The sequence below is a fragment of the Oncorhynchus tshawytscha genome, linkage group LG01, assembly GCF_018296145.1.
Source record: "Oncorhynchus tshawytscha isolate Ot180627B linkage group LG01, Otsh_v2.0, whole genome shotgun sequence".
NCBI classification, from domain to species: domain Eukaryota; kingdom Metazoa; phylum Chordata; class Actinopteri; order Salmoniformes; family Salmonidae; genus Oncorhynchus; species Oncorhynchus tshawytscha.
Genome location: NC_056429.1, coordinates 61,550,704 through 61,578,022, shown reverse-complemented (window position 1 = coordinate 61,578,022; position 27,319 = coordinate 61,550,704).

Here is a 27,319-nt window from a genome sequence, read left to right as displayed (position 1 = left end):
AAGACTGCCTCCTTTTGCTTTCCCTGTCTCACTCTTTATCTTGTTCTTTGGCTTCTTCCCTTCCTTCTTTGAAGTTCCCCACTCCCTCTCCTTTTATCTCTCTCTGCCTTCCTTTCCGTCTCCCCTTCTGATCTGCTGGAGACATTGCATGACATCTCTCCCCTTCTCCTCTGAGATCTGTGAATACGTACAGAGGAATGTGTGTCCTTCCTGATATTACAACTCTCTTTATTGCCTAAGAAGAGGAGTAGGAGGCGAGGGGGAGTAAGAGAGGAGGCTGTCAAGATGTTAAGAATGGTTTGGGATCCAGAGAAAAAAGAGAGGCCTTTGTGGTATCTTATCTGACAGGATATGAAGGAACAGTCAATGGCTTTGGCATTCGGCAAAATAGTTTCCTTCAATGGGCATTCACTACAACCGACTTTGGCTAACAAGTGGCGGCATAAACATCAGAAGAGTCCCTCAAAAACCATTGAAAGAGAAAGAAAGAGAAAGAAAGAGATATAGGAAGAGAGAGAGAGAGAGGGGAAGACAGCCAAAGGGTGTTTTAGAAGTTCCATATTTTGCTAATTGCCAGCGATAATATGCAGCAGTTTGCCAGTAGTTGTGATTACCATCAATGGAAGCGATTGAACAGATGTTACTGTGCTGTTAGGGCTGTTTGAAGGCATCATTCTTTCCAACAACAGCCTGCCTGCTGGAGCTTTTCTAAGGGACGTAATTATCTGTCTCTAAGGGGGCAGTTTAAAAAAGTCAGTCATTTCAAGTTCACTGAATTTATGATTCGGTGACATTCTCATTGATTGTCAGTGCATTAACTCCAATAATGACTACTTATTGTAGTAAGGTCAAACGAAATTCCAAACCAAGGTGAACCATCCTCACGATGACACATGCACACGTGCACACACACTATTCCTTCCTTCCTTTCGTGTCCGTGGCCCTCTCTTTGTGAATAAGCTCTACCACGGCATCCTTTTCCTGATGCAGTGTAATTAAAGCTGTTTTATTACAGGGCTGGCTGTTACTCCCTCTGCTGAGACACATCCTAATGCAGACCCCTGCAGTCTATGACTGCCTGGTTATTAGCTCAAGAAGTCCCTGTGGTGTAAAAACACTCTAATGAGAGAGCTCTACTCTTATTTAAAGTTTTAATTTAGATCCTACCCTTTTGACCTTGTGCTGCTTATCCAAAACACATCGTGTCTGGTCCCGGAGACTCCATGGCTCGGCCGGATGAACTATTCCTGTACCCAAGGGGTCACAGTGCGCGCTTGTTTCCAACGTCACTCTCTGTGACCCAATAACTTTGAAAAGCTTAATTCCTTGCATTTATTCTCCTTTGACTTCATGACGACTTGTGTGAAAGGACTTGATAGATATTAACGATATAACAGTTATATTACAGCGGTCATGAGTAAATAAAGAATATTTTCCTCTTTCATAAGCACTGATACGTGAGGAGTCCTCTCAGACAGGGGACAAGGAAAGTAGACTATTTGAAATGCATCCACTGCTTTGATTGCACATTTCCTTTGGATCATTATCTTATTTTAGTCCATTATAGTAGTTTTCCACAATTATTGACTTTAGCTAATCAAAGTGTTGATTTGGGTCCACTTAGGCTAGGGGATGGCGTCGTCCAGTCAGGCTCTATAGCAATGTTTTCATGATACCTCTGTATGTGTGGGTGGTGATATATCGGTTGATGAAACCCCATAATGACAAGAAGGAGTATTTCACAATGGGGCGAAAGTTATATTATTCTATCCATCTACCTTCATTCCATCCCATGTTATTGTTGCTCTCAACACTTCATGCAGTCTCAGTACAATAGGCCTTCTCAGAACACAATAGGGCCTTGTCTCTAAACAAATGAACACACATTTGTCTTCATAAGGTAGAGATTACAAGCCCATTTATTATAAGGGAACCTTCTGACAGGCTCAGGAGTTCCCCGCGGTTAACTCTGATTGGTCATCTCATTCTCCCTGATCGCTCAGGGCACCTGATTGGTTGCACTTGATTTACCTCCAGTGGATTGTAATTTGTTTATACAGTTTTTCCAAGTCACGTCACATGGTCAGAAAAAACTCCTGGCCCTGGAGACAATATAAGACAGCTCTCGCACAGAACACATTTCTCACAAAACCCATCGCAGATAAATTGGTGTACTTTATTCTGCTCTCTTTTAAAACTAGCATGGTGAGTTCACTACCCATTTGTTTTCATTTACAGTCAATTACAGTCAGACTCGAGGGTGGTCCTTTCCACTGTTCACAGCACACCCCTGCAGCTTTGACTATGGAGCACAAAATATTAAGATAATCAGAGTTTAGCTACACAATTCAGAAGTGTGAGGTATCATGTTCAAATATTCACAGCCCATGTTACATTACAATAAGATAAGAATATGATTCTCAGTTATTGCCTAGAATAGAGGAGATGAGTAAGAAAAAGAGAGAGAAGGGAAGAGGAAAAAGCTGACTTGGCCTATTCTAAAGACATACTCTGGTAGAGGCATTACACCCAATTATAGCATATTAGTAGCAAGTAACCATGTGGATTCAGGCGTACTAGCATTGAATCTACACATCATGTGACTAGAAGGACAATGTCCCAGGTTCTGTATTGTGAGAAAATGCTCACTACAGAGGCGGTATGGGGCTGTGAGACAATGAGGAGCCTGGGTGACTAGCGTTGGAGAGACATGGCTACAGCAATAAATGTATCAACCCAATGTTTTGTTAGACTACTGAATAAAAACGCATCCCTCCTGGAAATTATATATCTGCCAAACTGTGTTTGGCAGATGAATGTGAGGTGTCTATTTCATGAGGTGGCATGAGTGTGACATGTTCTAGCCTATTTGGAAAGGATCATGAAATTCAAATTGTCATGTCCTGACCTTAGTTCCTTTTTTATGTCTCTATTTTAGTTTGGTCAGGGCGTGAGTTGGAGTGGACATTCTATGTTTGTTCTGTGTGTTATATTTCTAGGTGTTTGGCCTGGTATGGTTCCCAATCAGAGGCAGCTGTCAATTTTGTCTCTGATTGAGAACCATACTTAGGCAGCCTGTTTTCCCACTATGGGTAGTGGGGAGTTGTTTTCCGTTTCAGTGATTGCACCATACGAGACTGTTTCGGTTTTCACTTATTCTCTTGTTCTTTTGTATTTAGTGTTCAGTTAATTAAAGGAAATATGAACACGTAGCACGCTGCACTGTGGTCTACTCCTTCTTCCTCAGACAAACATCGTTACACAAATAAGAATCTTGTATGGCAGAAGAAGATTATTTGTACAAAAATCGAATAAATCATCTAAAATAGATCTGGTAAGATTTGTATGTTTTTCCTTATATGTCAGTAGTCTATTTGTTAACGCATATGCCTTATATGACATACACAATTAAATACATGATTGTGTTGAATTTTCTAACAAGATATGGAGACATATTTGAGACAAAATACTTGAGTTACAGGAGTCATCAATTAATATTATAAGAAAAATGAATGTTCTGAGAATGTAACCTCTACAAAATAGATGCTTTCCTTATAGGATTCCCATTACTTTTTATTTAAAAAACATGACATTTACTGTAAGAAAACACAATATTAAATTGGGCAGCACCTCCTAAATTGGGCAGCACCTCCTCTGTTTTATCTACAGCTATGCCTTTGGTATCCCATCCAGGGTTAACCCAAGACCCGCACTGCTTAGCTTTGATATTGGTCACTGACTACTACCAATGTGCTATCATGAGAATGACTGCTGCGAAATGTCCACTGAATAACTAAGTACAGTAGATTAACTCCTCCTCCTCCTCCCCCTGTCCCCTTCCCACCTCTTCTCCTCCTCCTCTTGAACTCATCACCTCCTTTTCTTCATCCTCCTCTTCTCTCCTCCACCTATTCCTATCATCCTTTCTTCTCCTCCTCATCCTCTCCTCCCCTGCTTCTGCTTTCTCACTTTCTCTTCCTGCTCCTCCTTCTCCTACTGCTTCTCCTTCTCCTAGGCTTACACATCTCTCCTTTGTCTTTTATACAATAAATGCAACAGCTTGTTATTACTATGATCCAAGCTCTTTCAAATTCGTATGTCCCATGTATATGAGACCTTAGAAGGCTTAGTTTGCATGTCTCTTGTATGTTTTTTTAAATATAATACATGCAACATTTCTATTGTCTAAATGTTAATCAACCATATCAATCAGATATTACATTAATCTTCAATGAACCTTGTAAGTATATTTGCTACCATATGTATTAAACTGAACAAAATGTAAACGCAACATGCAATAACATCAAAGATTTTACTGAGTTACAGTTCATATGAGGAAATCAGTCAATTGAAATAAATAAATTATCCCCTAGTCTATGGATTTCACATTACTGGGAATACAGATATGTATCTGCTGGTCACAGATACCTTATTAATTAAAAGAAATGGGCCTTACAATGGGCCTCAGGATCTCATCATGGTATATCTGTGCATTCAAATTACCGTTGATAAAATGCAATTGTGTCCATTATCAGTAGCTTATGCCTACTTATACCATAACCCCACCGTCACCATGGGGCACTCTGTTCACAACATTGACATAAGTGAACCGCTCCCACTGGACGCCATACATGTGGTATGCGGTTGTGATGCCGGTTGACGTACTGCCAAATTCTCCAAAACAGCATTTGAAGTGGCTTATGGTAAACAAATGAACATTAAATTCTCTGGCAACAGCTCTGGTGGATATTCCTGCAATCAGCATGCCAATTGCACACTCCCTCAGCCGCGCCCTCAGAGCATGCGCAGACCAGCTGGCTGGTGTGTTTACGGACATATTCAATCAATCCCTATCCCAGTCTTCTGTTCCCACATGCTTCAAGAGGGCCACCATTGTTCCTGTTCCCAAGAAAGCTAAGGTAACTGAGCTAAACGACTACCGCCCTGTAGCACTCACTTCCGTCATCATGAAGTGCTTTGAGAGACTAGTCAAGGACCATATCACCTCCACCCTACCTGACACCCTAGACCCAACTCCAATATTGAGAATGCTGTTCTGATTTAACGGGCCGCCCCTGTGCAGGTGGTGAGGGTAGGTAACAACATCTTCACCCCGCTGATCCTCAACACTGGGGCCCCCACAAGGGTGCGTTCTGAGCCCTCTCCTGTACTCCTTGTTCACCCACGACTGCGTGGCCACGCACGCCTCCAACTCAATCATCAAGTTTGCGGACAACACAACAGTGGTAGGCTTGATTACCAACAACGACGAGATGGCCTACAGGGAGGAGGTGAGGGCCCTCGGAGTGTGGTGTCAGGAAAATAACCTCACACTCAACGTCAACAAAACTAGGGAGATGATTGTGGACTTCAGGAAACAGCAGAGGGAACACACCCCTACCCACATCGATGGAACAGTAGTGGAGAGGGTAGTAAGTTTTAAGTTCCTCGGCGTACACATCACAGACAAACTGAATTGGTCCACCCACACAGACAGCATCGTGAAGAAGGCGCAGCAGCGCCTCTTCAACCTCAGGAGGCGGAAGAAATTCGGCTTGTCACCAAAAGCACTCACAAACTTCAACAGATGCACAATCTAGAGCATCCTGTCGGGCTGTATCACCGCCTGGTACGGCAAATGCTCCGCCCACAACCGTAAGGCTCTCCAGAGGGTAGTGAGGTCTGCACAACGCATCACCGGGGGCAAACTACCTGCCCTCCAGGACACCTACACCACCTGATGTCACAGGAAGGCCATAAAGATCACCAAGGACAACAACCACCCGAGCCACTGCCTGTTCACCCCGCTATCATCCAGAAGGCGAGGTCAGTACAGGTGCATCAAAGCTGGGACCGAGAGACTGAAAAACAGCTTCTATCTCAAGGCTATCAGACTGTTAAACAGCCACCACTAACATTGAGTGGCTGCTGCCAACACACTGACTCAACTCCAGCCACTTTAATAATGGGAATGGATGTAAAATATATCACTAGCCACTTTAAACAATGCTACTTAATATAATGTTTAAATACCCTACATTATTTATCTCATATGTATACGTATATACTGTACTCTATATCATCTACTGCATCTTTATGTAATACATGTATCACTAGCCACTTTAAACTACGCCACTTTGTTTACATACTCATCTCATATGTATATATTGTACTCAAATCAAATCAAATCAAATTTATTCATATAGCCCTTCGTACATCAGCTGATATCTCAAAGTGCTGTACAGAAACCCAGCCTAAAACCCCAAACAGCAAGCAATGCAGGTGTAGAAGCACGGTGGATAGGAAAAACTCCCTAGAAAGACCAAAACCTAGGAAAAAAACCTAGAGAGGAACCAGGCTATGTGGGGTGGCCAGTCCTCTTCTGGCTGTGTCGGGTGGAGATTATAACAGAACATGGCCAAGATGTTCAAATGTTCATAAATGACCAGCATGGTCGTATAATAATAAGGCAGAAGAGTTGAAACTGGAGCAGCAGCACGGTCAGGTGGACTGGGGACAGCAAGGAGTCATCATGTCAGGTTGTCCTGGGGCATGGTCCTAGGGCTCAGGTCAGTTGAAACTGGAGCAGCAGCACGGTTAGGTGGACTGGGGACAGCAAGGAGTCATCATGTCAGGTATTTATCTCATATGTATACTGTACTCTATATCATCTACTGCCTGGGGCATGGTCCTAGGGCTCAGGTCAGTTGAAAATGGAGCAGCAGCACGGTCAGGTGGACTGGGGACAGCAAGGAGTCATCATGTCAGGTGGTCCTGGGGCATGGTCCTAGGGCTCAGGTCCTCCGAGAGAGAGAAAGAAAGAGAGAATTAGAGAGAGCATATGTGGGGTGGCCAGTCCTCTTCTGGCTGTGCCGGGTGGAGATTTTAACAGAACATGGCCAAAATGTTCAAATGTTCATAAATGACCAGCATGGTCGAATAATAATAAGGCAGAACAGTTGAAACTGGAGCAGCAGCACGGCCAGGTGGACTGGGGACAGCAAGGAGTCATCATGTCAGGTAGTCCTGGGGCATGGTCCTAGGGCTCAGGTCCTCCGAGAGAGAGAGAAAAGAGAGAATTAGAGAACGCACACTTAGATTCACACAGGACACCGAATAGGACAGGAGAGGTACTCCAGATATAACAAACTGACCCTAGCCCCCCGACACATAAACTACTGCAGCATAAATACTGGAGGCTGAGACAGGAGGCGTCAGGAGACACTGTGGCCCCATCCGAGGACACCCCCGGACAGGGCCAAACAGGAAGGATATAACCCCACCCACTTTGCGAAAGCACAGCCCCCACACCACTAGAGGGATATCTTCAACCACCAACTTACTATCTCGATACCATCTACTGCATCTTGACTATGCCGCTCTGTACCATCACTCATTCATATATCTTTATGTACATATTCTTTATCCCTTTACACTTGTGTGTATAAGGTAGTAGTTTTGGAATTGTTAGTTAGATTACCCGTTGGTTATTGCTGCATTGTCGGAACTAGAAGCACAAGCATTTCGCTACACTCGCATTAACATCTGCTAACCATGTGTATGTGACAAATAAAATTTGATTTGACATCTGAGGCATTGTGTTGTGTGACAAAACTGTACTTAAAAACATTTTTTTTTCCAATTAAGAACATTCAAAACAAAAGTGAAAAGATATTAGACAACGATAGGACAAAGTGACAGTAACAGACGAGCATAACAAAAAAATATATATAATTATAATTATATATACAAACATACAATAAGAAAAAAATAATAACGAGACATTGGACCACCTGCCGTAGGTATTATACATTACGTGTGAAACATTGTGAGGATTATACATAGATTCAATCAATGAGATGTGGGGGGAGATTCTCCATATAGTCAATAAAAGGTAGCCAAATTCTGTAAAATGTCTTTAACTTATTCCTCGAGCAGTAAGTGATTTTCTCCAAAAGGGATTCAATTAACTATTAACTTCCGATAGCCACATTGCAACTGGCAGGGAAGAATCCAATTTCCATTTCAAGGCAATACATTTCTTGGCAATCGCTAGCAATATTTCTGTTAGCTTTATAGTATGGCTTTGCCTAAGATTGGTGTTAGTAAAGTTACCCAGTAGACAGACCTCCGGGTCTAAAGGGAATGCAACCCCGTGAATTGAGGATATGGTATCGCATACCCCCTGCCAGAAACCATGTAGTTTTGAACACAGACTGATCCAGTTTAATTTCCTCCATCAGCTCTATATCACCCCATCAAAACTGTACTTTTTTAGAGTGGCCTTTATATTGTCCCCAGCACAAGGTGCACCTGTGTAATTATCATGATCTTTAATCAGCTTATTGATATGTCACACGTGCCAGGTGGCTGAATTACCTTGGCAAAGGAGAAATTCTCACTAACAGGGATGTAAATGAATTTGTGCACAAAATTTGAAAAAATAAATATGTATGGAACAAAGATTTCTGGGAACTTCTATTTCAGCTCATGGAACATGGGACCAACACTTTATATGTTGCTTTTACATTTTTTGTTCAGTGTACTTACAAGTTCCAGGTAGAACATATAAGCATCTTGTTAAATTCTTATTTATAAAAAAAATATTAAAAAATAAATAGTTCTCCCACCTTTCACAAAGGAAGCATACATATAATTATATTGATTTTATAATGATGAAAAAAGCATATATACATTTCATAACATAATTATTAACCTTATTAAGGTGTCCACATGCTTCCCATCCGAAACAGTTCGTAACAGTTCATGCATATTATTATCATGCATATTATGATGACATTTATTTGTTTAGTTTTTTTGGCTGACAAGCTGAAGTCGGTAGGCAAAGTCTACGCCCCTTCGTCTGTGATCAATGGTAAGGGATTATTCAATTAAGTGTTTCTTGTCATTCAACGAGAGGAATCATTTTTATGCACATTTTATAGTTTGGAAAATATTATACCAAACATCTTCGTTAGATGTAAAATCGCGCAACTAAGATCTCCTCAATAAAAACATTGACAGATTTCATGAGATATCTATAACTATTTTGAGGAAATGTATACTGGCTACGGTGTCTCAAGATGAACGAACAGTACTATTGGAACAATTCATGCATACACTACATGACGAAAAGTATGTGGACCGTGCTTGTTGAACATCTCATTCCAAATTCATTGGCAGAAGAGTGGAGGCTGTAATAGCAGCAGGTCATATTCTATTCCCGTCTGTGACATTCTCACTCTTCCAGAGTGTCATTTCTCTAAACATACTGTATACCCTTACGCGGTGCAAAGCTTATTTCTCTAAAAGCCTTCCCACTCTTCTGGGAAGGCATTCCACTAGATGTTGGAACATTGCTGCACGGACCTGCTTCCATTCAGCCACAAGAACATTTTTGAGGTCGGTCACTGATTTTGGGCGATTAGGCCTGGTTTCGCAGTTGAGTTCCAATTCATCCCTAACCATTTCTGTATGGACCCCATTTTGTGCACGTGGGCATTGTCATGCTGAAACAGGAAAAGGCCTTCCCCAAACTATTTCCACAAAGTTAGAAGCACAGAATCGTGGTGACAAGCCGAATTTCTTCAGCCTCCTGAGGTTAAAGAGGCGCTGCTGCGCCTTCTTCACGATGCTGTCTGTGTGAGTGGACCAATTCAGTTTGTCTGTGATGTGTATGCCGAGGAACTTAAAACTTGCTACCCTCTCCACTACTGTTCCATCGATGTGGATAGGGGGGTGTTCCCTCTGCTGTTTCCTGAAGTCCACAATCATCTCCTTAGTTTTGTTGATGTTGAGTGTGAGGTTATTTTCCTGACACCACACTCCGAGGGCCCTCACCTCCTCCCTGTAGGCCGTCCCTGCCTACCACTGTTGTGTCGTCCGCAAACTTGATGTTTGAGTTGGAGGCGTGCGTGGCCACGCAGTCGTGGGTGAACAGGGAGTACAGGAGAGGGCTCAGAACGCACCCTTGTGGGGCCCCAGTGTTGAGGATCAGCGGGGTGGAGATGTTGTTGCCTACCCTCACCACCTGGGGGCGGCCCGTCAGGAAGTCCAGTACCCAGTTGCACAGGGCGGGGTCGAGACCCAGGGTCTCGAGCTTGATGACGAGCTTGGAGGGTACTATGGTGTTGAATGCCGAGCTGTAGTCGATGAACAGCATTCTCACATAGGTATTCCTCTTGTCCAGATGGGTTAGGGCAGTGTGCAGTGTGGTTGAGATTGCATCGTCTGTGGACCTATTTGGGCGGTAAGCAAATTGGAGTGGGTCTAGGGTGTCAGGTAGGGTGGAGGTGATATGGTCCTTGACTAGTCTCTCAAAGCACTTCATGATGACGGAAGTGAGTGCTGCGGGGCGGTAGTCGTTTAGCTCAGTTACCTTAGCTTTCTTGGGAACAGGAACAATGGTGGCCCTCTTGAAGCATGTGGGAACAGCAGACTGGTATAGGGATTGATTGAATATGTCCGTAAACACACCGGCCAGCTGGTCTGCGCATGCTCTGAGGCGCGGCTGGGGATGCCGTCTGGGCCTGCAGCCTTGCGAGGGTTAACACGTTTAAATGTCTTACTCACCTCGGCTGCAGTGAAGGAGAGTCCGCATGTTTTCGTTGCAGGCCGTGTCAGTGGCACTGTATACTCCTCAAAGCGGGCAAAAAAGTTATTTAGTCTGCCTGGGAGCAAGACATCCTGGTCCGTGACTGGGCTGGATTTCTTCTTGTAGTCCGTGATTGACTGTAGACCCTGCCACATGCCTCTTGTGTCTGAGCCGTTGAATTGAGATTCTACTTTGTCTCTGTACTGAAGCTGAGCTTGTTTGATAGCCTTGCGGAGGGAATAGCTGCACTGTTTGTATTCGGTCATGTTACCAGTCACCTTACCCTGATTAAAAGCAGTGGTTCGCGCTTTCAGTTTCACGCGAATGCTGCCATCAATCCACGGTTTCTCTGCGTCCTCCCCCAACAGGACGGGTAGCCTACCCTCATCAGAGAGGTCTTTGAAACCTTGAATAAGGGTTTCAAATTTGGGGAAATTACACTGTCTAATTGTTTTATATTTTTGACATTTTGTCAGGAAATACAGCTACGTCTCGGGTTCTGTTGTTGTGCAGTGGTTGCACAGCCTTTCCTCTACAGGGAGCCAGGTTTTCTGATGTCTAACCTTCTCAATGGCAAGGCTGTTCTCACTGAGCCTGTACTTTGTCAAGGTTTTTTTAGGGTTTTGATCAGTAACCATGGTCAAATATTTAGCCACAATGTACTATCGATTTAGGGCCAGATAGGAACAGAACACAAAGCAAAATGCAGTGCTGAGGCTTCAGTGTATTAGTAGAACAGGTTTGTATACTCAGCCCCAGGACCAGCTGGATGAGGGGACTCTTTTCTTTGCTCAGCTCTTGGCATTGCAGGGCTTGGTAGTGATATGAGGGGGTCACTGTATTTTAGATGTTTCCAAAATGTAATTGCTTTTTTAAAAGTTTTTATTATTAGTGGATATTGGCCTAATTCTGCCCGGCATGCATTGTTTGTAGTTTTCCTCTGGACATGTAGGATAATCTTACAGAATTCTGCATGCAGCGTTTCAATGGGGTGTTTGTCCCATTTGATGAAATCTTGTTTTGCAAGTGGCCCCCACACCTCGCTGCCATAAAGTGCAATAGGTTCAATGACATATTCAATTAGTTTTAGCCATATTGTACTAGGTATTTCAATTTGAATTAGCTTTTTAATGGCGTAGAATACCCTGCACGCTTTCTCTCTCAGTTCATTCACTGCCTCATTAAGGTGTCCAGTTGAGCTTATTTTTAAACCTAAGTAATTGTAGTGTGTGCAGTACTCTAAAATATTTTGTACCAATTGAGAACTTTGGTCTAATTACCTGAGATCTGGATCATTATTTTTGTTTTTTTTGGGGGGGTTTACTGCCAGGGCCCAGGTCTGGCAGTACTGCTCTAGCAGTTCCAGGCTCTGTTGTAGGCCATGTGCTGTGGGTGACAGCAGGCATAGGTCATCTGCGAAGAGTAGGCATATAACTTCTGAATTGTGGGGACTAACACCAGGGGCTGAGGATTTTTCAAGAATAGTGATGGTGTAAATATTGAAGAGTGCAGGGCTCAGGTTGCAACCCTGACGAAAGCCCCGCCCCTGGTTAAAGAATTCTGTTATTTTCTTGCCAATTTTAATGCTGCACGTATTGCCAGTATACATTGATTTAATTATGTCATATGTTTTACCCCCTACACTACTTTCAATAACTTTGTAGAACATCCCTGTATGCCAAATAGAATCAAATACCTTTTGGAAGTCGATAAAGCAAGCGTATATTTTGGTATTATTTTGGTGGACATGTTTATCTATCAGGGTGTGTAGGGTGTAAATATGATAACACTACAGAAAACCTACCCCAGGTTACTGTTCACACAAATACCTCTGTAATTGTTAGGGTCAAATTTGTCTCCGCTTTTAAAGATTGGGGTTATGAGTCCTTAATTCCAGATGTCAGGGAAATAACCAACACTCAGGATCAAATTAAACAGTTTTAATATAGCCAATTGAAATTTTGCACTAGTGAGTTTGAGCATCTCATTTAGGATGCCATCAGGTCTGCATGCTTTTCTAAATTTGAGAGCCTGAAGTTTCTTATAGAGCTCCTGGTCAGTAATTGGGGAGTCCAATGGATTTTGATTGTCCTTTATATTTTTTCTAATCCATTCAACTTCTCATGAATTTGGCATTGTTCCGCATTTGTGTCAATTTGAATGGTGTTGTAGAGTGTTTTAAAATGGGTTGTCCATATGTCACCATTTTGTATAGCTAATTCCTCTTGTTAAGATTTTATTCGTTTTTTCCAATTTTGCCATAAGCTGTTTGTGTTTATGGACTCCTCAATTAGTGTCAGCTGCTTGCTTTGTACTGTGCGTTTTTGGTTCTGAGTGTACGTTTATAGAGTTCTTAAGTCTCACAGACGTAATTCACCATTATTTAGGTCTCTGTGCTTTTGGTTGGATAGTGTTCTAAGTGTTTTCCTTATAATTTTACAATCTGCATCAAACCAGTTGTCATCTGTGATCTTTTTTGTTTTGTTTTTTATCAATTTGATTTGTGCTTTTGCTGTTTGCCTGAATATATAGTTGATGTTTTGTACTGCTAGATTGAGGCCTTCTTTACTGTGAGTGAATGTGGTATCCAGAAAGGATATTTTGGTTACAGGTTGCTTCTGGTATTTTTCTGTGCTGTTTTGGGCCCATCTGTATGCATTTCTGATGTTGTACAGCTAACTGGGCTGTGAATGTGTGGTTGTTTCCATGTCTGTTCTTTTGAGGAACAACGTAATTTGGCTGTGATCAGACAAAGGTGTTAGTGGCTTGACAGTGAATGAGCTGAGGGAGAAGGGGTCAATGTCTGTGATCATATAGTCTACTGTACTGTGGTCAAGAGGTGAGCAGTAGGTGAATCTCCCCAAAGATTAACCTACCATTGACAAAGTACAGACCCAGACTTCTACAGAACTGCAACAGATCCCTTCCGTTTTTGTTGACGGTGCTGTCACTGTTGTTTCTATGGGGGAGATTAAGACAGTTAGAAACAGTATTTCCTGTAATAAAGCTGTCCTCTTGTGTGCTCGTTAGATCAAGTAGTGTTCCTGTACGCGCATTTGTGTCCCCACAGATGAGCACATTTCCCTGGGCCTGGAAATGACACTTCTCGTCCTCAAGGGTGGGGAAGATCTCCTCTGAGTAATATGGGGATTCTGAGGGGGGATATGTATGGCTTGAAGGAACACATCTTTTGTTGTCAGTACAAGTTCTTTTTTCAGTTTTAACCAAATGTGATATTTACCAATTTTGAGGGGATCAATGAGATTTTGTAGATCGGATTTGTACCAAATGATCAATCCTCCAGAGTCTCTGCCTCTATTGACAGAGCTGTGTTTCTGTAATGGCACAATTACCTCTCTGTAGCCTGTGGGGCAGTCAGTGACAATGTCAGCCTTACACCATGTCTCCTGCAGAATGATGATGTCAACATCTGTAAGATTTTTGTTGAACTCCAGTGCTAAACTCTTCAGTGCAAAGGTTGATCTCTCTCTCTCTCTCTCTCTCTTTCTCTCTCTCTCTCCCTCTCTGTCCATCATCCCTCCATCCCCTCCCCCATTCTTCCAAAACCAGCAGCATCCAACCCGTTCTCATAAAACTATTTTAACAAACAGATAAATGATTTACCGCCTGGATTAGAAAACACAAAATGGTGGCTTTGGGATGCTGCGTTTTCTGCCGATTCGGATCGGACGAGTGCTTCCTGGGCCAGGCCTGGTCAGTAAGGAGGAGGAGAGGACATGGGGTAATGTAGGTGGAAGGATGGAGTGAGCGATGGGGCGGGGGTATGGGTGGTTCATATTGGGCTGAAACGCGATCCGGAGGCTGTGTTGCATTAGCCTTAACGGCCCAATGGCAGACGGACTGGCACCACAGACTGGGAGATGGAGGAGGAGGAAAAGGAGGAGGGGAGTGAATCTCTGGACATCCTGTTGCAAGGGAGGCATGTGGAGCCAGAGGAAGAAGGAATGTCACCTTCCAACAGCGGAGTCAGTCTGCAGGACTGGTTAATCATAGCTCATACCTCTGTCTGTTTCACCTCCGTAGACACAGCTCACAACACCATCCAGCCTCTCATCTCATCAAACAGGGTCATGGTCAAGCAGCCACTCTCTCTGTCTCTCTCTCTCTCTCTCTCTCCTTCTCTCTCTCTCCCCTCCATCTATCTTTTTTTGGGTCATGTCATTCTGTTTTGGCCTGTAATTTCCTCTATTTTCCTCTCCTCTTTCCCGTAAAGAATGTGTTTCCCGTTGTTCCTCAGAGTCAGGGTTAAACAGCCCCTCTTAAAGTGTCTGAGTCAGTCACGGAGACCAGGAGGTGTCTGAACTATTCCAAGAATCCCAGCTCTCACGTCGAGAGCACTGACGCTAGCTGAGAGAATCTGATGGAGAATACTACAAACACACTTCCTGATTAGAACAACACAGTTTGGTTACATAGAATCCTACAACATTTTAATTGATATGAATCCTGCCCAAATAGTCACTGCTAATGGTGAAAAAAAAAAACTATCATAACAGTAGCTTTATTTCAAATACTTGTTTGATGTCTAAGTACACTTTTTGAATAAAAAGGTGCCATTTAAAACCAAAAAGGGTTGTTCGGCTGTTCCCATAGGAGAACACTGTGAAGAACCCCTTTTGGCTCCAAGTAGAACCCTTTTAGTTGCAGGTAGAAACCTTTCCGGTTCCATGTAGAGCCCTTTTCACAGAGGGTTCTAACTGGTACCAAAAAGGGTTCTCCTATGGGGACAGCCACAGAACCCTTTTTTCTAAGAGTGTATGGGATAAGCCTAGGGGCATGTCACATGCTCGAAGTTTTTAATCACACAGCGTCACACGACCCTCGGTTAGCCTACGTGACAAGGCTTCAGCTAACTTTGTTAGCACACGCCATAAGGCTTTGGCTAACGTGGCTAACCAGCTGTAAAAAGCTAGCTAACAACAGTAACAAAGAGAACTCCCACGGCAAGGCTTAAGCTAACCTGGCTAGCGAGCTGCAAAGCAAGCTAACCACACTAACAAAGGGATAGCTCCCGCCGCAAGGCTTAAACTGGCTTGGCTGGCTAGCGATAAAGCAAGCTAACCCAGTGTTGTACTAGTCTGGTCTCGACCACATATTGAGTGTCTTGGTCTTGTCTCTGTGTTGGATACATTTGTTCTCAGTCTTGACTTGGTCTCGGACAGTGAGGACTGGTAATTTTCATTTATTTTTTATTTCACCTTTATTTAACCAGGTAAGCTAGTTGAGAACAAGTTCTAATTTACAACTGCGACCTAGCCAAGATAAAGCAAAGCAGTGCGACACAAACAACAACACAGAGTTACACATGGAATAAACAAGCGTACAGTCAATAACACAATAGAAAAAAAGTCTATATACAGTGTGTGCAAATGGCGTAAGGAGGTAGGGCAATAAATAGGCCATAGTAGGGAACTAATTACAATTTCGCAAATTAACACTGGAGTGATAGATGAGCAGATGCTGATGTGCAAGTAGAAATACTGGTGTGCAAAAGAGCAGAAAAGTATGGGGATGAGGTAGGTAGATTGGGTGGGCTATTTCCATATGGGCTGTGTACAGCTGCAGCGATCAATAAGCTGCTCAGATAGCTGATGTTTAAAGTTAGTTAGGGAAATATAAGTCTCCAGCTTCAGCGATTTTTGCAATTCGTTCCAGTCATTGGCAGCAGAGAACTGGAACGAAAGGCGGCCAAATGAGTTGGCTTTGGGGGTGACCATTGGAGCGCGTGCTACGGGTGGGTGTTGTTATTGTGACCAGTGAGCTGAGATAAGGCGGAGCTTTACCTAGCATAGACTTACAGATGACCTGGTTAGCCAGTGGGTTTGGCGACGAATATGTAGCCAGGGCCAGCCAACGAGAGCATACAGGTCGCAGTGGTGGGTGATATAAGGGGCTTTGGTGACAAAACGGACTGCAGAAAAGTTGTGCGATTTTTTTACTATAGAATATGCCATTGCTTTTTCAGGGTTGCTTTCATTTTCTCCGAACACTTTGTGTACTTGGTGCAAAAGATGGTTGCATTGTTTTTCTTCTTGATTGAGTTATTAGTAATTCCTTTTTTGAAATATTTTCATCATTGCAGCATCAATAGTTTTGTCCTTGTAGCCTCTAATTTTTTTTTAGCATTGCTGTCAAAATCTGTCTGGTGGCCACAGATCTCGATGATAAAGGGCTTAGGAAGGATATCAGAGGGCACCCTGCTGGCCACTTTTGAAGTGGAGAGCTTGTACACTAACATTCCACACATTGGATGGAGTCTTGCAGGCGCCGCAACACTTCCTTCAGCAGAGAGACTCTACCCTTGCTCCATCCACTGATTGCATCTTACAACTTACTGAACTGGTCTTTGAGTCAGACTTTTTCCTTTAAATTCGGGGTGTAGCCATTGGCTCCCCCTTTTCCCCATCTATGCAAACCTGTATGTGGGACAATTTGAGGAAGCACTCCTTCACAAAACAGAGACACACCTCTTACTTTCTAAAATCCTCAAATGGAAGATACATAGATGATGTCTTTGTGCTCTGGGAAGGAAGTCAGCAGGAACTAAATGAATTCCAAACTCTACTAAACAGGAGCTCTGAATACGTCAAATTCACCATGCAGACTGATAAAAGAAAAATAAACTACCTGGACTTACGGATCATCAACGATAACGATGCATTACACACAGACTTATACACAAAGCCCACAGACCGCAATACCTTGCTATGTGCGGATAGTATGCATCCCCTTACCCTCAAGAATGATCTACCATATAGCCAGTTATGCAGGGTTAAACGAATCTGTGGCTACCAGACAGATTTTGACAGCAATGCTAAAAAATAACAGATACATTCTAAATGAGAGGCTACAAGGACAAAACTCTTGATGCTGCAATGATGAAAATATCTCAAAAACCAAGAAATACTAATAACTCAACCAAAGAAGAAAAACAACGTAATCGTCTTTTGCACCAAGTACACCAAGTGTTAGGAGAAAATGAAAGCAATCCTGAAAAAGCACTGGCATATTCTGCAATCAGACAAAAAAAATTGCACACCTCTTCAAGGAACCCCCACTGGTGGTACATAAGAGTGGTTACAATATTGGAGATAACTTGGTGAGATCTGACATGCCCCCTGAGCTTACTCAGACACTCTTGACACCAATTCCAAATGGGAAATACAGATGTGGCTCATACGCACAGTGTAATAGCACTATTAATACATCCTTCTTCAGACACCCACATGCTGGTCGAAAAATCCCTGTTAGGGTTATTATCTCATGCAAGACCAAGGGAGTAATCTATCTCATCACCTGTTCATGTGGAAAAGCCTACGTCGGAAAAACGAAAAGACAATTAAAACAACGCATAGCTGAACACTGCAGCTCAATCAGGTGTAAGAACATTGACTATCCAGTAGCAGCTCACTTTGGATGGTTAGCTTCAACAATCTCCCCCCTCAAATACACAGGCATTGAGCATGTTGCTCTACCAAGGAGAGGAGGTAACATTGAGATCATATCACAACAAAGGGGGGTTTACTGGATAACCTATCTAAAAACATTGACCCCTAGTGGTCTGAATATTGATTTTGACATCAGGCCCTTCTGATGAACAATTATTTATTCTATGAAAAAGTCTTACCAATTGATATGTTCTTTCTACATTTTATTAGCGTGTACACCGAAAATGTTCACCCTGTTGATGATGCTTATTATGCATTATGGTTGAACCAAAAGATTACAATTGAATATGTGAAATGTAATCAAACAATAATGTATGTGGATGCTTATTATTATGTACAATATTGAATTATGTTTCTATATGACAACAATAGCCTAATATATTTAAAATGTCATACACTATTTCTTTTAACAGTTTCACATAATTCATTCTAATTAACTTAATCATTATGACACAACCCTCACTATTGTCATTGGTTGCACTGATTGCACCATGTCACGTAGAGTAGGCCAGATGGCTAAACTGGATAACCTAACCTCTATAAAAATAAAAAGATGGCGGAACCGCAAAAGTTCTTCTGTGCAAAGGTGTTTATTTACAAGTGATTCAACAGAAAATAACAGTACTGCCATCAACGTCTACCTTATGGGACAGCTTAACAACAATGCTGCCCCATCCACAGCTCAATCCAAAAAATCCCCTTAGAGACTGGAGAGAGGCTCCTTTTGTAGGGCTAGCCCCTCCCCTCAGAACAATTAACCTAATTAATTAATCAATTAACAATACAAACCTACATTTTCCATGAACTAAACATACTAAAGGATATACATTGCAACACGGTTTTAAACAATATCACAACGTAAGATTTACAACATTACATCATTACTGACAATATCTTTCAATATGCCCATATGCATTAATGAGCCATTTGGGACAGGCACTATAAAGCCAACCCAATTCCCTTAGCTCGGGTCCTTTTCCAGCATACCCAGAAGCTACAGAGATGGAGAGAGAGGAACAGAACAAACAAACAATGCGCTCATCCACAACATTGATAAGTATAATAATTATTGTATCTCTCAAATATGAACATTGACAAGTGTGAAATGCATGCACCAAGACAGAAGTTAAATTGTGTGTCGACCCACATTGTTAACTTATGGTATAATGGCGCAGGGAGGAGTGATGAATATGTGTGTGCGTTAAAGAACCAAATGCTGCCCGCGGCCAGTGACGGACTTCTACGTCACACACCATTTGTCTATATAACCTTGTTCAAGTATTCATGACATTACCCTGAAGAAGGCACAGTGATGCTGAAACGTTTGTGATTTACTAAAAGAGAGTGTGCGACTCTCTTTATTTGTATAACTTATAGTTTATTTGCCGTTTGTCAGCACCTCCAAACAAAATACATTTTCTGGGTGTGTGCCAGCTTATGTTTTTATACTAAGAACGTATTTACAAAAATAAACTCACATAAAAAAGAAAGAAAGAAAAAAGAAAAATTGGAAAATAGAAAGATAGCAAATAATTAAAGAACAACAATAAAACAACAATAAAATATCAGTAGCAAGGCTATATACAAGGGGCTACCTGTCATGTCTACTCTGGCTCCTCTCCTCCAGCGTTTGATGTCTCCGGTATACTAACCACTGGTCCTGGCATCCATCATTACGTACTCCTGGCATCAATCATTACGCGTACCTGCACATCATCATGAGGCACACCTGGACTCCATTACCTCACTTATGACCCCCCTTTTATCTGGCACTCCCTTAGGTTCCTTCCCCAGTCAGTATTGATCCTGTGTTTATGCAATGGCGTTACTATGATGTTGTCTAGTTCCATGTTTGTCGTTTTATTTAATGTTTCACCTGCTTCTCAACTCACAGCATCTTTGTTACAGTACCGGTACAGAGTCAATGTGTGGAAGCATAGGTTAGTTGAGGTAATTGAGTTAATATGTACAGTGGTTCCTCCTATAAAAGTTGCGAGCTTGCACAGCGGGACTTAGAGGTACCCAGCGTCATGGCTTCCTTGCTCCAGACCACCACAAGGGGGAGTTAGAGCAGTCATTATGCATTTGTGTCCCAAGGTTTTTATATGACCAATCATATTGAGTGGTTGCAGTGATGAATTTTGACACAAGCCACCCTTGCCTTGTGGCGTTTTTCAACAAAGATGGCTGACAAAACATAACATTACGCTGGAACCAGATGTAAGTTGTTTTAACTCCATAACGAGTCAAGCAAACAAATGTACAATTGAGAGGAATATGTTAGTTAATATAGAGACAAACATTTGTGCATTTTTTTTGTCAGAAAGTTAATTTATGCAAATCGCTATTTAGCAAGTTATCTGACTAGCTACAGTACATTAGCCAGCTAGCTAGTGTTAGGAGAATGAATTTGTTATCCATGTTGTTTTCGGGACTCCAGAGAAAACCAGCAAACCAGGCTGTCGTCTTGTGAAACAGTGGATGTAAAGAATCTAGCTAACTAAAACATTTACTGCAAATTGAATGTACAATTGTGTAAGCTTGCCTTGCAATGCAGCTGAAGTAATATAGCTAGCTAACTATTTACTTGCATATTATGTAGTGGAGGATAAAAATAACTGTATGCCTATGGATGTATAACTAGCTACACTCTGTAGCCGATCTGTGTATGGACCCTAAAACATTAGGAACTAATATTCATACCAATCTATGAACCTCAGCTATCATAGTTGTTGTATCAACTTAAAGTCTGAATGGCATTAATGAAGCCTACCGATAAAGTAGAATATAATAACTTTATTGTGCCAAGGATGCAAGTCCTATATACACATGCACTGTAGTTATTACCACACATGAGATTCCCACATTGTAGCCTGTAAACTTAATATATTCACTGATCTTGTACTCTTCCTTGGCAAATAAAGGTGCGGTTCAGGTATGAATCTCTGAGAAATTATTTTTCAGTCATATCAAACTCCATTATTTGAATGATGCTGTGTCTGCATGTATGTATTACAATTATACACTTCAACAGTGTTTACCGCTGATGGGACATCAATGATTACACATTGTAACTATGCAATAGACTAGAAACTTGACTGATTTTTAATTCATATATTCAGAAAAAAACTCAAACTTCATCTGCATTAATCTGACGACACAGGACAGTATTTCAATGAGATACTTAATTTCAACCAGTGGAGAATGTGAAATACAGTGGGGTGAACAAGTATTTGATACACTGCCAGTTTTGCAGGTTTTCCTGCTTACAAAGCATGTAGAGGTCTGTACTTTTTATCATAGGTACACTTCAACTCTGAGAGACGGAATCTAAAACAAAAATCCAGAAAATCCCATTGTATCCCAAGTAATTAATTTGAATTTTATTGCATGACATAAGTATTTGATCACCTACCAACCAGTAAGATTTCCGGCTGTCAAAGACCTGTTAGTTTTCTTTAAGAAACCCCCTGTTCTCCACTCATTACCTGTATTAACTGCACCTGTTTGAACTCGTTACCTGTATAAAAGACACCTGTCCACACACTCAATCAAACAGACTCCAACCTCTCCACAAAGGCCATGACCAAGGGGCTGTGTAAGGACATCAGGGATAAAATTGTAAACCTGCACAAGGCTGGGATGGGCTACAGAACAATAGGCAAGCAGCTCGGTGAGAAGGCAACAACTGTTGGCACAATTATACGAAAATGGAAGAAGTTCAAGATGACGGTCAATCACCCTCGGTCTGGGGCTCCATGCAAGATCACAGAGGTCAGACGTTTCTTGTAGTTGGCCACCAGGTTAGCACACATCTCAGGAGGGATTTTGTCCCACTCCTCTTTGCAGATCTTCTCCAAGTCATCAAGGTTTTGAGGCTAACGTTTGGCAACTCGAACCTTCAGCTCCCTCCACAGATTTTCTATGGGATAAGGTCTGGAGACTGGCTAGGCCACTCCACAACCTTAATGTGCTTCTTCTTGAGCCACTCCTTTCCTTCCTTGGCCGTGTGTTTTGGGTCATTGTCATGCTGGAATACCCATCCACGACCCATTTTCAATGCCCTGGCTGGGGGAAGGAGGTTCTCACCCAAGATTTGAATGTACATGGCCCCATCCATCGTCCCTTTGATGTGGTGAAGTTGTCCTGTCCCCTTAGCAGAAAAACACCCCCAAAGCTTAATGTTTCCACCTCCATGTTTGATGGTGGGGATGGTGTTCTTGGGGTCATATGCAGTATTCCTCCTCCTCCAAACACTGCGAGTTGAGTTGATGCCAAAGAACTCCATTTTGGTCTCATCTGACCACAACACTTTCACCCAGTTGTCCTCTGAATCATTCAGATGTTCATTGGCAAACTTCAGACGAGCATGTATATGTGCTTTCTTGAGAAGAATGCAGAATTTCAGTCCTTCACGGCGTAGTATGTTACCAATTGTTTTGTTTGTGACTATGGTCCCAGTTGCCTTGAGATCATTGACAAGATCCTCCCATGTAGTTCTGGGCTGATTCCTCACCGTTCTCATGATCATTGCAACTCCACGAGGTGAGATCTTGCATGGAGCCCCAGGCCGAGGGAGATTGACATTTCTTTTGTGTCTTTTGCGTTTCTTCCATTTGCGAATAATCGCACCAACTGTTAATCGCATCACCTTCTCACCAAGCTGCTTGGCGATGGTCTTGTAGCCCATTCCAGCCCTGTCTAGTAGGTCTACAATCTTGTCCCTGACATCCTTGGAGAGCTCTTTGGTCTTTGCCATGGTGGAGAGTTTGGAATCTGATTGATTGATTGCTTCTGTGGACAGGTGTCTTTTATACAGGTAACAAACTGAGATTAGGAGCACCCCCTTTAAGAGTGTGCTCCTTATCTCAGCTCATTACCTGTTTAAAAGACACCTCATTAAAATGAAAATCAATTTATAAATTTTTTGACATGTGTTTTTCTGGATTTTTTGTTTGTTATTCTGTCTCTCACTGTTCAAGTAAACCCACCATTAAAATTATAGACTGATCATTTCTTTGTCAGTGGGCAAACGTACAAAATCAGCAGGGGATCAAATACTTTTTTCCCTCACTGTAGATGACCTGGTTAGCCAGTGGGTCTGGCGACGAACATGTAGCGAGGGCCAGCCGACGAAAGCATACAGGTCGCAGTGGTCGCAGTGGTGGGTGGTATAAGGGGCGTTGGTGACAAAATGGAATGCACTGTGATAGACTGCATACAGTTCGCTGAGTAGAGTATTGGAGGCTATTTTGTAAATGACATCGCCAAAGTCAAAGATCATTAGGATAGTCAGTTTTACAAGGGTATGTTTGGCATCGTGAGTGAAGGAGGCTTTGTTGCTAAATAGGAAGCTGATTCTAGCTTTAATTTTGGATTGGAGATGGTTAATATGAGTCTGTAAGGAGAGGTTACAGTCTAGCCAGACACCTAGGTATTTGTAGTTGTCCACATATTCTAAGTCAGAACCGTCCAGAGTAGTGATGCTAGCCAGGTGGGTGGGTGCGGGCAGCGATCGGTTGAAGAGCATGCATTTAGTTTTACTAGCGTTTAAGAGCAATTGGAGGCCACGGATTGAGTGTTGTATGGTATTGAAGCTCGTTTGGAGGTTTGTTAACAGTGTCCAAAGAAGGGCCAGATGTATACAGAATGGTGTCGTCTGCGTAGGGGTGGATCAAGGAATTAACGGCAGCAAGACCATCTGTGTGTGTATTGATCTGTATTGTAAGATTTTGCTGCACTGTTGGAGCTACAGTAAGAACACAAGCATTCCGCTACACCCGCAATAACATCGGCTAAATATGTGTATGCCATCAATAACATTTTATATGATTTGATTTGTTGGCGACTGACTTTTATTTAACCAGCCTTGGTTAGAACCTCAAAAGATGCTGAGGTGAGCACTTTAACTTGGAGGGCAACTGCGTAAGTAAGCCCAAAAACACCTGAACATTATCTGAACTATGCCAGTGAGCTAAGCTAGCAGTGGTACAGCCAGCCTTGTCGTGTTAGCTAGCCTGTTTCAAGCTGTCTAGTGGACCGGATCACCGCAGTTAATAAGCACAAAGCACTCAATGCTAGGCTAACTAAATACAAGAGCTAAGCTAGCAATGGCCAGACTGGTTAGCCAGCTGGCGTTAGCCGTGAGGCCTAGTAGCATGGCTTAAGCTTAGTACAGGCCGGTACTCAGTAAAATCTTACAACATCTTACAACTTGTTTAGAGCTGCATTAGCATGTTAGTTTCCCATTGCAGGGGCCATAATAACTCCAGGGGGAAAGCATTGCTTAACCCGGGTTAAGTGTGTGCTAGTCGACGTTTAGCTGTGAGGCTTTTGTTGTTAGCTAGCTAATATTCACCTAGTTGGCTATTAGCTTGGCTAACGTGGTACTAGCTAGCTAAAGACAATCGCATGAATAGAATTGTTTCTCCGGTCTTGAGTCTCTTTTGACCATAGCACTGAGGTGTTGCCATTCACTTACGAACATAAGTGAACGTTGGCTGTACTAATGGAGAGAAGCAAGATGGCCAATAGTAACTGGCTTTTCATCATTGCTGTACATTAGCCTTCACAGGTGTAAGCCAGATCATTAGATGCCTTGCGGCTAATTGCTAGCTAAGTGAGCACTATGTATGAACGCTACAGCTGTGAGGCTACTGTAGACGTTAGCCAGCTAGCAACCACCTTGTAAGGCTAAAGGCATATCAGCCTTCTTCAGTTCGGTTGGCGTCTAGCCGAACTCAGATAGCTGAAACGAATGAGTGTGCTTGCAAAAAAAAAAGAAGGTTAAAAGCGGCAATAGTACTGTTTGTCAATTTTGAGACACCGTTGCCAGCGCACGCTTCCTCAAAATAGTTTGAATTAATCTAAAGTAAGGCATGAAATCTGTCATTCATTTTGATGTTTTTACTGAGGTCTTTTATTTTAATTATATTTTTTTATTAACCCTTCCACAACCCCTCTCTTCAGAAGACAAATATTTTTTAGTTTTTTTGCAGCTTTTCTGCTACATATATACAATTTACATATATATTTTACATACACATTTTAACTATACATTTTACATTCACATTTTGCGTACACATTTTACATACATGGTACTTTTATATCAAGCAGTCACATAACAATAATACATTACCAAACATAAACATCTTTAATCCCAAACCCTCAGCCCATCCCACCTATCACCATTGACCACCGAGGATATCTTAGCCGTGCAATTTTTACAAGTCATTACTCTGTGAATGACAACAAATACAGTACTTTTTTTTAAAGAATCCTTACTTTTGGCCAATCAATGACGAATGGGTGTAAGCTTCGGCTCCGAACTTCGGCTTGCCTCTCTAAAAGAATGTGTGCCCGAACAGCCCAAAAAAACGTCACGAAAACCAAAATGAACAAAAACATCACAAAATGTTTATATGCACAAACTCCTCCAAACTGTATCGACTGGGAAGCATGTGATCGCCTTAAGGGTAAGCTATAGCTTAGCACAGTGCTAGCCCAATGGAACAGCTTGAATTTGGGTTGAAAATCTCCCATGACTGTAATGATGTGAGGCTAAACCGGGCAGTCTACTCAACACAAACGAGTGAACGTAGGTTGTACTAAATAAGAGAAGGGAGCTAGCAATAGGAAGGGAATTTGTTTCCGAGTTAACTAGCGATGCTTATGCCACCGTATGCTAATGTGGTTAGCTTGCTTTCCAGTAAGCTAGCCACCATAAGCTAGCTAGTTAGAAGCCTTCAATGCTACTGTCATGAAGGTAGTAACATGTTAGCTAGCTAACACCTGCTTTATGGCTAAGGTATGCTATAGCTACAATATTGCTGGCTGGAGGGAACCGCATGTGGGCAGTTCAAGTTCGGGTAGGTATTCTTCCATGACCGTAGAGCCGTAGGTTTTTAGCTAGAATAGGGAAGAGAGCTAGCAAAAGTACCATGTTGCAGGTAGTAATGCTGGTGTGGTTAGCTCAGTGTTATGTTTGAGACCACCTAAAGTGAGACCAATTGAAGACCAAGACCGGAGAAAATCGAGTCAGAGTCAAGACCAAGACCAAGACCGGAAGGGAGGCAAGACCGAGACCGGGAGGGGGATGAGGGGTCCGAGACCAAGTCAAGACTGAGACCAGTCCAATTCAAGACAATGATTGTAATTGTGTCAAATCACCACTGTCGTGACGTGACTACCATTAATGTGATGACTGCTATTTATCAAATAATTACCTACACCATTTACATTTTACTCGATTAAATTCATCATGTAACAATTAACTCATTAGGAACTTGGTACACCACAGGAAAAGTTGTTTATGGGTTAATACCACACAGTCAAGGTTAGGCTTGCACAGATCGGGAGGACCTTAGGAAAGTTCATGAGGTTGTATTGTGCTTCTAAACCTAACGGTTCTGCCCCTGTCACCCAAAAGCACCTGAAATTTAGGACCGGCTTCATTTTGGGCCTGCTCATTTGCACGGTCGCTGCGGTCAGACCGAGTGAGTGTTTTTTCACAAACTGCAGGTTGGGTTTATCAAACCACTATTAGTGTGATTTTCATCACTTCCGGTTGCTCCAGGAAGCTTAGAATCAACACAGGTAGTCCACATAGTGGCCTGATTGACTGTCATCGAAGACAGTTTGATATGAATTCATAACCCACATAGGCTTCAGGTTGAAGTTAGGGGTGCAGGCAATGTATTCCTATGGGGAGAGATGTCATTGTAAACTGTGATATGAAAACACCCTGTTTTCACTGTTAAGGGTTAAGGCCACACGGTCAAGGTTAGACTTTCACAGATCGGGGGGACCTTAGGAACGTTCCTGTGGTTGAATTGTGCATCTAACCTACCGGTTCTGCTGCTGTCCCCCAAAAGCACCTGAAATTTAGTCCAGGCATAATTTTGGGCCTACTTTTTTGCACGGTCGCTACAGTCAGACAGAGCGAGCTACAGTCAAGTGGGGCATCCTCTTGAACTCGACATGGCCTAGAGACTACGGTGATGCCATTTGCCAACTATTTCAGTGTTGATTTCAGTCTGTCATGTTGGTGATGATTTATCACTGTTTGAACTTTTTGCAAATGTTCAAATGTCAGCCAGCAAGTCAGCGTCCATCAGTCAATAAGATATCATTCTGACACCAAACGGATACAAACTGACACCAAACCCACTTTGTCCAACTCGTTTAGAAGGCAAATATCACATATTTCAGAGCAGGCCCAAATTCACAGTGCCTTCTGTTAAAACCAAAATAATAA